Here is a 12,550-nt window from a genome sequence, read left to right as displayed (position 1 = left end):
CCTACTATTTTAACGAGAAAATTGAGGTCATTGTGGGGAAATGACTTGTGAATCCTCGCAATTTCTTCTCTATAAACAGTCTTATTTTCTTCCAATCTCAAAGCAGGATCAGTTTTTCCTGCTATTCAGGCAGGCCCTGTGTTTGACTTTATCCCTTTTCCCCAGGCTGAGACCTTTTGGCATCCATTATCTGCCATTTGTCCTTTAGCTTCAACCTTGTCTTCATTGCTGATTCTGTCTCTTTCTGCGCACTCAGCTCTGTAGACTTCTTCTATCCAAACATAAACAACTGCTCACTCTCTCACTCACTGCCGGGAGATTCAATCTCTCTCCTTTCTAATACTCTGAAGCTTAGAAGCAGAGGTCTCCATTCATTCCTCCTCATCTCTGAGAGTCACCCAGTTCTCGGCAGAAGGCCATCTGATATCTAACCCCTTTTAACAGAGCATGCTCTCTCTAAAGGCACAAGTGACCTGCGGCCTTTATCTTGCCCAGCTCTCTCAGACGTATTTGACAGTGTTAACTACATTTTTCTTTCATTCTCTAGGCTGTTTTTTCCCTCTTCTTCTGTTTCTCATACTTCTTATGGATCTTTTTGTAAAAGGTCTGTATCCTAGCGTCCCGTTTGTCAGCTTCCTTTGAGAAAGTTTTGAATCAGAAACCCAAACACTAGTAGATGGCTGCAGGTCAAATAAGTGAGTCTGATTGGCTAACTGAAAACAATAAACACTAGAAGGACCAAAGCCACACCCACCAAAATCCTTAGTATTTGCTCCTGCTTCTAATGACCATGCTCCTGGGAGATTGTTCCTCAGCCCATGACCTTTCTCTCCTCACATGCTGCTTGACTGAGCTATTCATGAGACTATGACTTCACAGGGGCTCCAGATCTTCTTCAGTAAAGCTACAGAATTACACAGCCTGTATGTACCTGCAGGATCTCAATCAGTGCCCAAGGGACCACCTGAGCAATGGAGTACTCTAGAACTCCAAATAGTCTCTCAGTCTCACTCTCTGTTTCTCTCATGTTTGTAAGTGTCTAATCACAAAATGCAACAAAAAGATAATTATAAGCCATTGAAGAGGGTTTTAAAATTTGTTAATGAGTCACATATTCAAAATGAGTTAATGTTTGATCAAGGCATGAATTAGGGTTTCTATTGCTGTGACAAAGCACCATGACCGAAAAAGCAAGTTGTGGAGGAAAGGTTTATTTGGTTTACACTTGCAAATTGGTGTTCAATGTTGAGGGAAGTCAGGACAGGAATGCAAACAGAGCAGGGTCCTGGAGCTTGCAAGGAACTGCTGGTGCAGAAACCATGGAATGGTAGAGTTTACTGGCTTGCTTTCCCTGGGTTACTCAGTCGGCTTTCTTATAGAACCCAAGACCACTAGCCCAGGGATGGCAGCACCCACAATGGCTGGGCCCTTACCACTGATCATTGAGAAAATGCCTTGCAGCTGGGTCGCATGGAGACATTTCCTCAACTGAGGCTGCTTCCTCTCTTGATGATTCTACCTAGTGTTGACACAAAATCAGCTGGTACACTGCCCTTTTTTGATTGATTGTTGATAGAGCTAGTTTTGTGTTGGCCCAGTGCGGGTAATATAGTTAATGGGGGTTAATGGCCAGTATAGTTGTGCCAAATGTAAGAAATAATATCCAAAGCCCTTCATCTCGTCTTTCAGTTCCTACAGCCTACCTATTCCCACTTCTGCAACATCCCCCGAACCTTAGAGGGGTAGTATAAGAGATTTTGGCTAGAGTGTCACCTACATCTCGCAGTTAGAATTACCCATAAGTCTCTGTATTCACTACCTCTCATAGTAAGAAGGGGCTTCTCTGATGAAGGTGGGGGGGCTATTTTTGTCTATGAGTATAAGCAGAGGTGTTTAGTGGTCATTTCGCTCCAATTTTAATTTAATAATTATCAGAAGTATGTTCCCCGTGTGGGTCTGCTACCTCCTCATACCTGGGTCGTCAGTCAGGCTTATAGTACCAGGCATTGATTTTAAAATGTTATTTGAATATTCAGTAAATCCATACAGCTTGTAGGTATCCATATAATTTTTACCTAGCAAAATATTTAAGCAGCACAAGAAAGCAAAGGAGAAATGGGATCTGCCATTTGTTTTAAAATTTAAAGCCAATAAAATTTTCTCTTGGTTCCTGTTCTATTTGATGTGATGATGGCATATGTCATCTGTCTCTACTACAAATCAAGATGAATTGTTTAAAAATTAAAATCATAAAAAAAAATTATTTTGAGCTGCCCCTTGACAATTTCTTCCAACCTTGATTCTAGGCAACTAAGTCAATCTTGGGAGTGGTAGTTTTCCATGTTCCGGAACGTGGTTATCAGTCATGAAACAAAGACTACAGCCTTTCACTTTTGTCACCTTCACTAACATGATTTCAGAAACTCATTAATACTGTTTTATGAGTATCACCTATTTTTGCTATCATAGTCTTCTTTATAAACACAGCACAGTTTGTCTACACTTTTCCTCACTGAGGAATATTTCGATCATTTAGTTTTTGGAGCTCTAATTGAAGTTGCTATAAACATAAGTTTAGAACGTTATCTTTATGCGGACTTAGTATGATTAGAAAAGGAAGTGTTATCCATGGGCTGTTTGTGTCAACATTTGATGTGGTATCAGTGTTTTGAAAAGGTGTGGAATCTTTAGGAGATGGGGCTATGCTAGAGGAAGTGGATTACCGGGGGCAGACATTAAGGCTGCACAACTTCCTGTCTTTCTGGCTCTACTTCCTGTCTGCTTGCTACTTCCTAACTGCTGACCCACTGACCAGTTCCTGCCACCATGCTTTCCACACCATGATGAACTGTACCCTTTCATAATCTATAAATACAAATGAGTGCTTTCTTCCTTAAAGTGCTTCTTCTTAGATATTAGGTACAGCATCAGGTAACTATCATACAAAATTCATGCAGAGAAATGGAGTCATTACCATGGTCAACCTGACTAGATATTCTTAGACATTAGGAACTGGTTTGTGGGAGGGATTTGGTATACTTTGGAACTTTGGGCTTAGAAAGTTCTAGAGTGTTGTAAGCACAACTTTATGGGATATTCTGGGGTAAGTTTGAAAGATCAGAATACCGAGAGAAATGCAGGCAGTGGAGGCCCACTGCATCAGACTACAGAGGGGAAAGGAATCTGTTGGGAACTTGATTTGAGGTCATTCTGTGATACACTGGCAAACAATCTGGCTGCCTATGCTCTAACCAAGACCATAAGTGAGGCTGCATTCAAAAGCAGCCAAGTTTTTTTGGCAGAGGAAATTTCAGGACAGCATAGTGATTAGGCTCACTATCAGATCATGGTTTCTGCTCACTTCTCTTACCTGAGGGTACAATAAGAAAGAGGAAGTGAGAGCAGAAAGATATCAAAGTGTGCGGTGTGGAAGGAGAGCATCATGGGGGTGTTTAAAGTTGGAGGTACCGTTCAGCACTTGTAATTTTTAAAGAAATGGCGCCATTAGAGAGAGATACAGTGCACACACTGCACTGGGACATTATGAACAATACCTGAGTCTTGTCTTCTTGTAAGATCTAATTTATCAAAGCTTCGACCTGTGAAAATGCATGTGCATTTGAAAGTTGAGGACTTGGTTCTGATACCAATATCTTTGAGCAGGTTTGAACCTGTTTGAAAACAACTGCTTAGGGAACTGTTTCAGTTTCATGGGTATGCAGACACCACTGCGACTATGGTCCAAGGAAGCCAGGCCACTTTATTGAACTGTTTGCCACACAGAATTTGGCAGCATTTACTTGTACTACTGGTTTTCCAAGCATGAAAGTTATAAGGGTGAGCGCTCATAGAGGCTTATATCAAGGTTCTGGCAAGTTGCTATGGTGGTACAATGTGTGCAACAACAGGACACCCTGCCAAAAGACCATAAGTAGCTAGTGCACAAAGACATTCAGTTAAAGCACAAGTTGCAGTCAAGACCCCAGGATCTTGGAGATGCCAGAACCAAGAAAAGCTTCACTAGAGTGAGCTCTAAGAGAGAGGCTATTGGTACTGTAGGCAGCAGAGTAGGAAGGTTAAGATAGCCTAGCCCATTGGAACCCAGATAGCTCTATAATAGGGCAGAAGTCTTTTCTATTGGGTTTCAGTTGAGTGTTGCCGTCTCTCCAGCCCTAGGTCTAGGAGTTTTAGCCCAATTCCTGTCTGTTCTCTGATTCCTGACCACAGACATGATGTGGCCAGCTACTTCACTCTCCTGCCACCATGTCTTTCCTGTCATAATACACTATATCCCCTGTTGAACTATACTCCGAAATGATCCATTCCTCCTTTAAGTTGTTCCTTGACAAGTATATTTGCTCACAAGCAGAAGAAAGGCAAGTAATATTCCAGACTTAAAATCTCCTCGGAGGGGAAGCTTGGCTGAAGTTATGCGAGAATGTAGAAAGTAACTCATTCCATTCTGTATTTCCAGTGGGAATCTATAAACTTCCCATTGCTCTACCTTCTTCAGCACTTTGGTACTGTTGTCTTTTCATTTGTATTCTGTTTTTGTCATGCAATTCAGACACTGCGGTTTTCTTTGCCTATCCCTAATGAAGAGTGATTCTGAACATCTTTTCTCATGTTTCCTTGCCATCTGCATGTGCCCTTTGTAACGTGTTTGAATAATTCTGTTCACATTTGACTACATTGTCTCCTGTTGTTGAGTTCTGAGATAGGCAATTTGCATCTCAGTCCATAGCTTTTTTTGTTTCTTGATCATCTTATTTAGAGTAAGACTTCCTAAACTTTGATGGAGCCATATTTTTGTTTCTTCTACAATTATGGTTAGGGTATACTAGCTATAAACTTTTTGAGTACCTCAAAGTTGCAAATATTTGCAAGTGTATTATTTCTTTTCTAAATTTTGGGTTGCACTCAGGAGGCAGAGGTAGGGCAATCTCTGAGTTCGAGCCCAGCCTATTCTAAAGAACAATTTCCAGGATGGCCAGAGAAACAGGCCAGATAAAACTCTGTCTCATAAACAGCAGCAGCAGCAACAACAACAGCAATTAAAATAAAACAATGCAAAACAAAAAAGAAAAGACAAAAAAAAGAAACTATAAAATCAAAAAAGTTCAGCGTAAGTGCGGATCAAAGACAGATATTGTGAAATTGTCATCTGAGCATATAAAACATTCTTACTTTCTATAGATTCTCATGAACCTATCTTGTCAGCATATGTGTATGGTATGCGTGAAATAAAAATGAAGATGAGAATGTTCCATCTTAATAGAGAGGATAGAGAGATCCAAGAGGAGAGACTACAAAGGAGTTCAGTGGATACCACATATCCATCCGTATCTACTAACTTAGTTCTCCATAATAAACCGACCTGGATGAGAATACCCAAGGGACAAAGGAGGAATCTGAGGGGGGGGGTATGAAAACCTGTTTAAAAGTTAAGTAACACCTGTCAGTCAACTAATAACAAATAATCTAAAGAAAAAGTCACAAGCTTAAATAGAGGTAGTTCCATTCAAGTAATTTTATGGATTCTGCACTGACTAATGACAATTTATACAACATTATAGTCTTAGGTATCCGTACTTCCAAATAAGAAATTCATAAAAAATATAAAGAAAAAAATCTTATTGTTTTAATAACGGAAAAATGAATACACAAAGGGATAATAAAATATCTGTAATAGTCATATCTTAGTGCTTTTGTGGGCTAAATTCAAATTCCCTTTCTCAATATAATATGAAATGATTGATTGGAAATGACTAGTGTTTTTTTTTAAAGAGCTTATGAATCTGATTGATTTAAAATCTTCCTTTGATTTTTTTCCCTGACTAATGTTAGAATAGAACCATCTTTGCATGTTTTCTCTTTATTTTTAAGAGTGCCGAGTCCAATCCAGTAGTTGATTTAGATATTTAACATCAAGACAAAACAAAATATCTGAAAATTAGTGTTGCTCTTAGCCAGTCTGGCCTACTCTGAGGCATGTATTCTCTGAACAAAGGTTATTTTTATCTCAGCCATGACAAACCGCTAAGAGGCAAAGAACTGGATATATAGTGTGGGAAGTTCCTTGTTAAAATAATTGTTCTAGATTTATTTATTTATTGTATGTAAGTATACTGTCACTCTCTTCTGACACACCAGAAGAGGGCATCGGATCCCATTACAGATGATTGTGAACCACTATGTGGTTACTGGAAATTGAACTCAGGACCTCTTAACTGCTGAGCCACCTCTCCAGCCCCTATTAAGTGTATTTTAATTAAGATGTATTCAGTAAGTGGAACTTAATTTTCAAACACCTAAAAAATAATCTCTTAACCTTGATGCTCTTGTCCTCTCTGCTAAGATGCTTTTTTTAAAGGGATAATATGACGTTAGGTAGGCATTTTGGTTTTTCTTTCATCAGTGTGATTTTGACTTACTATCAGTGTCATAAAATCATTTCTGTTAAATACAGTAAGCACTGTGTAGGTGTTTTACTTTGAGATAGCCCAATTTCAAAGTAGCATGAGTAACAGCTATCAATACTGCATTGTGATTAGAGTAATCTAACAGGGAGCTGGAGAGATGCTTAGTGGTTGAGAGTACTCAGTCTTCATGCAGAGAACCAAGATTCATGCCCAGTCTCCAAGGGTACCAGGCACACACACAGTACACATGCATACATATAGGCAAGAGCTAATACACATAAAATTGAGAAGAGACAAATAATTTTAAAAGAATATCTTAGCATATTCAGATGCATGATCTCTTTCCTAATTGTCGCCACATCCACCCTTGAATACATAAGGAACTATACTGCTTTGAAATATCTCAGTCTTGTTGTTAGAAGGGGCATTTCTTATTAAGCCATGTTTCATTAATGTCCTCATGGGGTAAAAGGGGAATCAAGGTTCTAAGAGAGGCCCAGCCACTTTAGGCTCATATTCTATCTCTGTGTTGAGACTTCCAGAGGTTTATTGATGGGGGAGGGGTAACCAAAAAATGAGAGCAGAAGCAATTTTCAATTTTCTCCATGGCCTTCACCCCTTCTCACAGACTGTAAGATAGCCACTCCTATCAAAGGGATACAGAAATTTTCCTTTTCTGTTTTTTTTCTTTTTGCTAACCTAAAAGAATAAATTTCTCTCTTCTTCTTTTTTTTTTCTTTTTTGGTTTTTTGAGACAGGGTTTCTCTGTGTAGCCCTGGCTGTCCTGGAACTCACTCTGTAGACCAGGCTGGCCTTGAACTCAGAAATCTGCCTGCCTCTGCCTCCCAAGTGCTGGGATTAAAGGCGTGCGCCATCACCGCCCGGCTTTCTCTCTTCTAATTAGGGAAGATTTTGTACAGTAAATATAAGTCTTGACTAGATATTTTTGCTTGGTGGAAGAGACAATAGAATATTTATATTTTATATCCTCTATCACTCAATGTTAATAATAGGGCTATTAAAATAATGTGTTTAAATTGAAATCTTCATATCAAGTTGATGAGAGTTACACAAGATCAATATGAAATGTGTGCATATATGGAACTGTCCTTTTAAATCCTGTTCAATCACATAGTTCATACTAAAGTTTTAAAGAGCTAGGTATTTATATCTGTGACTATAAAGTATAAGACAATATATTACTGTTTTCAATGTGTGTTATTTTTGGTGTTTATAAAATGAACATACAATAAACTTTATATAAAAGAGGATGAACTTGCAGCCATAAACTTTGTACAAAAGAAGTAAAGGCACATTATTAAAATTAGCTATCTCATCTAAACTTGTCCTGCTTTCTCTAACAAACAGACTGCTGGGCTTTATGATACTGAAACTAGGGTCTGGGGAAGTAACAGTTTTATAACACTTCCTTAGCTTCTCTGGGGACCTAACTTTGATCCCCAACATTTCTGAATACAACAACATCATCAACAACATCAACAACACCCGAAAACTGCATATATTGCATGAAGAGCAGAACTTATAACTGGAAGCCTCAGGTCAGAAAACTGAAGCCATGTTTTGTTTAGTTAGAGTCATGCTTTTGCATTAGGTTTGCTGAATATCTACCATTCCCCACTGTCTTACTCTGTGCTAATCCCCGAGTATCTTGTCCATGTGGCCTAAACAATCCCTGAATTTGTAATCTCCAATTTTAAAAGTTGCTAAGACTTAAAAACGTGGAAAACTGTGATGCATGGGTTCTTTTACACACTAAAGATGGCTGTGCAAACTTCCTTGTAAATATTTAGTGTGTGTGGGTGTGCTTTCATGCGGATGTGGATGTGTGTGCGTGTGTGTTGTGTGGGAATATATAGGCAGGTGCTGGTGCCCATGTGCACACGGGATGACAGAGTAGGATAGCCAGCTCTCTCTATCAGTCTTTGCTTTACTCCCTTGGACCAGAGTTCCCTGCTACACCTGAAGCTAGGCTGGTGGCCATCCAGCCCATGATCCTCCCACTTATACGCACATACTGCTGGGGTTACGGGAGAGTGAGGTAATCTCCAGCATTGCACACGGGTTCTTGGACTTTAAACTCAGGTTTTCCTGCTTGTATAGTGAATGCTCTTCCTAGCTAAGCCATCTCTCTAGCTGGAGCAAAGGCTTTACAATAGTACTGAGAAACATATTTTAAGACATTAATTATTTGGCATCTTCCATCATTCTAGCTAATGTACGGATACACTCATGTGGATATATGAAAGATGCTCATGGACACGCTGTTCACATGAGTGAAAATGTAAAACCTTCTAAATTTGTCTGTCAGGAATATCAGCCTACATAACAGTCATGTAGATATATACATCTATATGACTATTTTTATTAAATGTACATATACACTTAATAATGTACAAATTATTAATAATAATGTACTATTAATTATTAATGATGTAATTAGTGATACAGATATACATTTAATAAAAGGTATGACGTATTTCTAATATTCAGAAGAAAGAGCAGTATATTTTGAAAGGCTACAAAATATTTTGTATCTCTAAGAATAGTAATCTCATTAAAATAATTCTTTTGTGCATTAATCTACATGCCAGATTAATAATAGAAGTTATTCCCATGAGGTGGGGATTATGCTAGGTTTCTAGCATCCTAACCTTATATTTTTGCAACATTTACATTTTTAGTGAAATTACCCATACCATACAATAAAAATCTTTATACAGGCATATGGAACACTAAAGCATTATACTCAATGTTACTAGATAAGAAATCGTTGCTTATTTTGTGTTATAAGACTTGATTGACACAGTAAAACTTACGATCCCTATTATAGAGGAAGTTATAATTACTCAGAATCTATTTATCAGCATTTGGTTGCTATTTGTACAGTGACTTAAGTGAAAATATTTTCCCTGAACCTTTTTATTCTGCGGAAAGGTTGTGTCCTGGAGACCAGGGACATAATCAAAATGCTGTAGCAAGCTGTTCTTTTGGCCCAAATTTTAAAATTTCATAATTACTTATTTTGGAAGGAAAACAAAAAGCATATTCCTCCTGCTGGCAAGAAGAAAATCTTGCCATTTGAACCTTAATCATGAAGTAGATGTGGGATGCAAAATGATTTTTGGCACAATTTTGATGTTCTGTCCTTGTAAACCATTTGGTCCCCAAATGGACAGATGATATACAAAGAGTCCTTCCTGGCATCCTGGACTAGATCAAGAATGAGGCTAGCCTGCATGCAAGGAAGCGAGTGTGGAGAAAGAAATTGCTAACCTTGGCAGTTTTTATGCCCAGTCTGATCACAGTGACAGGTTTATTGCCACAATGAGAGAAAATAAAACCTTGCTGGCCTAGACAGGGACTTGAAAATGAAGAAGGAGTCTCTGTCTGGAAAATGAGTCCATGGTTGAGACCACTGTCACCATTATCAACAGCAAGCATATACTGAACAGCGTTAGATGAAAAACTCTGAATTAAGTGCACCGTGGCCGTGGTTATAAAAGCCACATGTGAGACTGACAGAATGATAGATGCTTACAGTAGATTTAATGCTATATCTAGCTAGACATCACCAGAATGGGTAAGGTTTGAAGGTTTCTGTTTCTCATGAAACTGTGACTAGTTTGGTCAGAAAAATACACTCGAAATTTGCATGCAGAATTAGAGTTTCAATTATCCATGGATCCCTAGTTCTACTTTGAAATGATTTTCGTAGTTTTATGCTAGAGATAAGAAAAAAATATATTAAGGTTTCAACTTCAGGTAATATGCATCTTTGCCTGTCAATAATATGCTTCTAAAATTGAATTATTCAAATATGTGAATGTAACATTTCTGAGCTTTTGTGAGTTTAAATATGATGGATGCTGTCAAGTATATTTGCTGCGTGTCAAAAGGTAGAGTCATGTTATCGTGGGAATGTTAGCTAAGGACGGGTAGCCTGAGTTTGAAAATGCAGGTTTATTTCCCTCCATGTAATTATTTATCTATTTGTTATTAACTGTACTTAAATAAGTTTCAATCATGTCTACCTTAGTATCTCTTAAACTTCTTCCATAAAAGTCAATGCCAGAGTTTTCTGTAATGTGTTCATAACACTTAGCAGCTGCCTGTCTACCAACATGGTGGTACTGACTGATCATACAAGAATCATACTATATCATGTAGTCATGTGAAAAAAAAGATAGTTTACAGGTTTTTTTCTTGGATGTTTATTGCCACTACCTTTAAGGAATGACCCTTGAAATCTCTGGACTACTTAGTAGGAAATATGTGTCATGTTCTTCAACTCAGTACAGTGAACAGAATATGTGTAAGGGTTTCTTAGGTGACTCTGGCAGAGTCATATTTCTGGCAGAATCAGTTCAGCCTTTCCAAAGTAATATCTAGTCATAAACTCTGTCTGTTGTTCCTATGTGCACCAGTTATTGGGCACATTAAGTGCTATCCTGCAAAAGAGCATGATTTCAAAGTCATAAAATTTACACTTTCAACTAGATAGATGAACAAATACTATGTATTAATGTTAACTCTGTGACAGCTAAGATCTGCTGAGCTGTTCTGGCTGTTGCTACTGTTGCCATATTCTGTAAAGTGGACAGTATTCCCGCTCCCCCCAGTGCCCCCCACCGTGAACAGAAAACAAGATACAGAATGCAAGCAAGAAACATTGCCTTCCCTTTAAAGCTTCTCCCACTCTGAGTTGACTCCCCCAAAGACCTAGCTACGGTAATCTAGATCGCTACACTTTCACATCACTTAATTGTCTCTGCTGTCCAGGAAGGGAGATAACTCTTCTTTAAATGTCAAGCCAAGGGGGTGGAGAAAATACACCCTAGTAGGAATGATGCCACCAAACTCTGTTACTTTTTCTTGTCTGTGCCAAAAGCAAACCAAGGGTGAAAGACCCTACTTTCAGGAGCCATTGGGTTTACAAATCTTCCCAAGGTAGAAAAAGGGTGTTTCAAGCTATATTGAAGTGGTTCAGAGATGGAGTCTCAGGGAGTCCAAAGGCCTTTGATACCAGGAATATAACTTTAATTTTCCAAATGAAATAGTCTTTCCACTGGGATAGAGAGAGAATGCTATTTATCTGTTCTATCAGATAAATGTCAATGTCATATTAGGAGTAGCTGAAAGGAAGGCTTTATTATCATCAATTAATATGTCAGGTTTAGGAGTGTAAATGGAAGGCAAGTTACTAGCAATTATTCAGAACCTGGCTCCTACTTTCAAAGAACTCATTTTTAAAAAAAAAATATGTAGAGTACTGTGAAGAATTATCATTAGATTTTTCACTTGGAACTTTTCCTCTCTTTCTCTTGTTAAAGTTTTCTTACATCTTATATGCTACTTTCTTTTTCTCCACAACCCCCTTTCTATTTTCTCCTTGTAATGACTTTAAAGATTTTTTTTAAAACAAAACAAAAAAAAACCAAAACAAACAAACAACAAAAAAACCCTTACCTTCAATGAATTTATGGCCTAGAACTGCCGCTCATCTTCCATTTTTCTTTTTGATGTGTTAAATTCAGAATCATTTATTAGCTCTTACATGCATAGACATAGAGGAGCCTATGTGAAGAAGAGAGAGAGAGCCTGGCTTGTCAGTACCACTGAGCTTTCTCTTGCTTTCAGGATGGTGAGAAAAGTACAATCAGAGTGACTGTAGATAAAGGAAAAGGAATACCTGAATACTACTACATGCTGCAGCCAAATCTTCCATTCTGTACTGTAGAAATGATTATGCATGAGAATAGGCTACAGAGAAAACTAGTTAATTAAGTGCTTCTTATTTGTGACTCTCATGGTACTTCTTATATTCATCTCTGGAGACAGATATATACATTGTTTCATGCCCTCAGTCGAAGGGCCTCTTCCCTTCCTTATAATGAAGTAGTTTGTCTTGTGTCTTAGTTAGGTTCCCAATGCTGTGGTAAGACACCAGGGCCATAAGCAACCTGGGGAGGAAATGGTTTATTTCTGCTTACAGTGACATCACTGAGGGAAGTCAGGGCAGGAGCTTGGAGGTAGGCACTGAAACAGAGGAGTACTCATTAGTTTGTTCTCCATGGCTTACTCAGCCTGCTGTCTCAGACATGGCAGGA

General features: G+C 38.4%; 1 protein-coding gene across 1 annotated transcript in view; it reads left to right on the top strand.

Annotated features, from left to right (window-relative positions):
• Positions 1-12,550, top strand: part of Csrnp3 (cysteine and serine rich nuclear protein 3) — a 176,260-nt gene that overhangs the window by 36,950 nt on the left and 126,760 nt on the right. The gene's annotated exons all lie outside the window — the stretch shown is intronic.

The sequence above is a fragment of the Grammomys surdaster genome, unplaced genomic scaffold (assembly GCF_004785775.1).
Source record: "Grammomys surdaster isolate TR1022 unplaced genomic scaffold, NIH_TR_1.0 191, whole genome shotgun sequence".
In the NCBI taxonomy this organism is placed as follows: domain Eukaryota; kingdom Metazoa; phylum Chordata; class Mammalia; order Rodentia; family Muridae; genus Grammomys; species Grammomys surdaster.
This window is presented reverse-complemented; position numbering and strand designations above follow the sequence as displayed.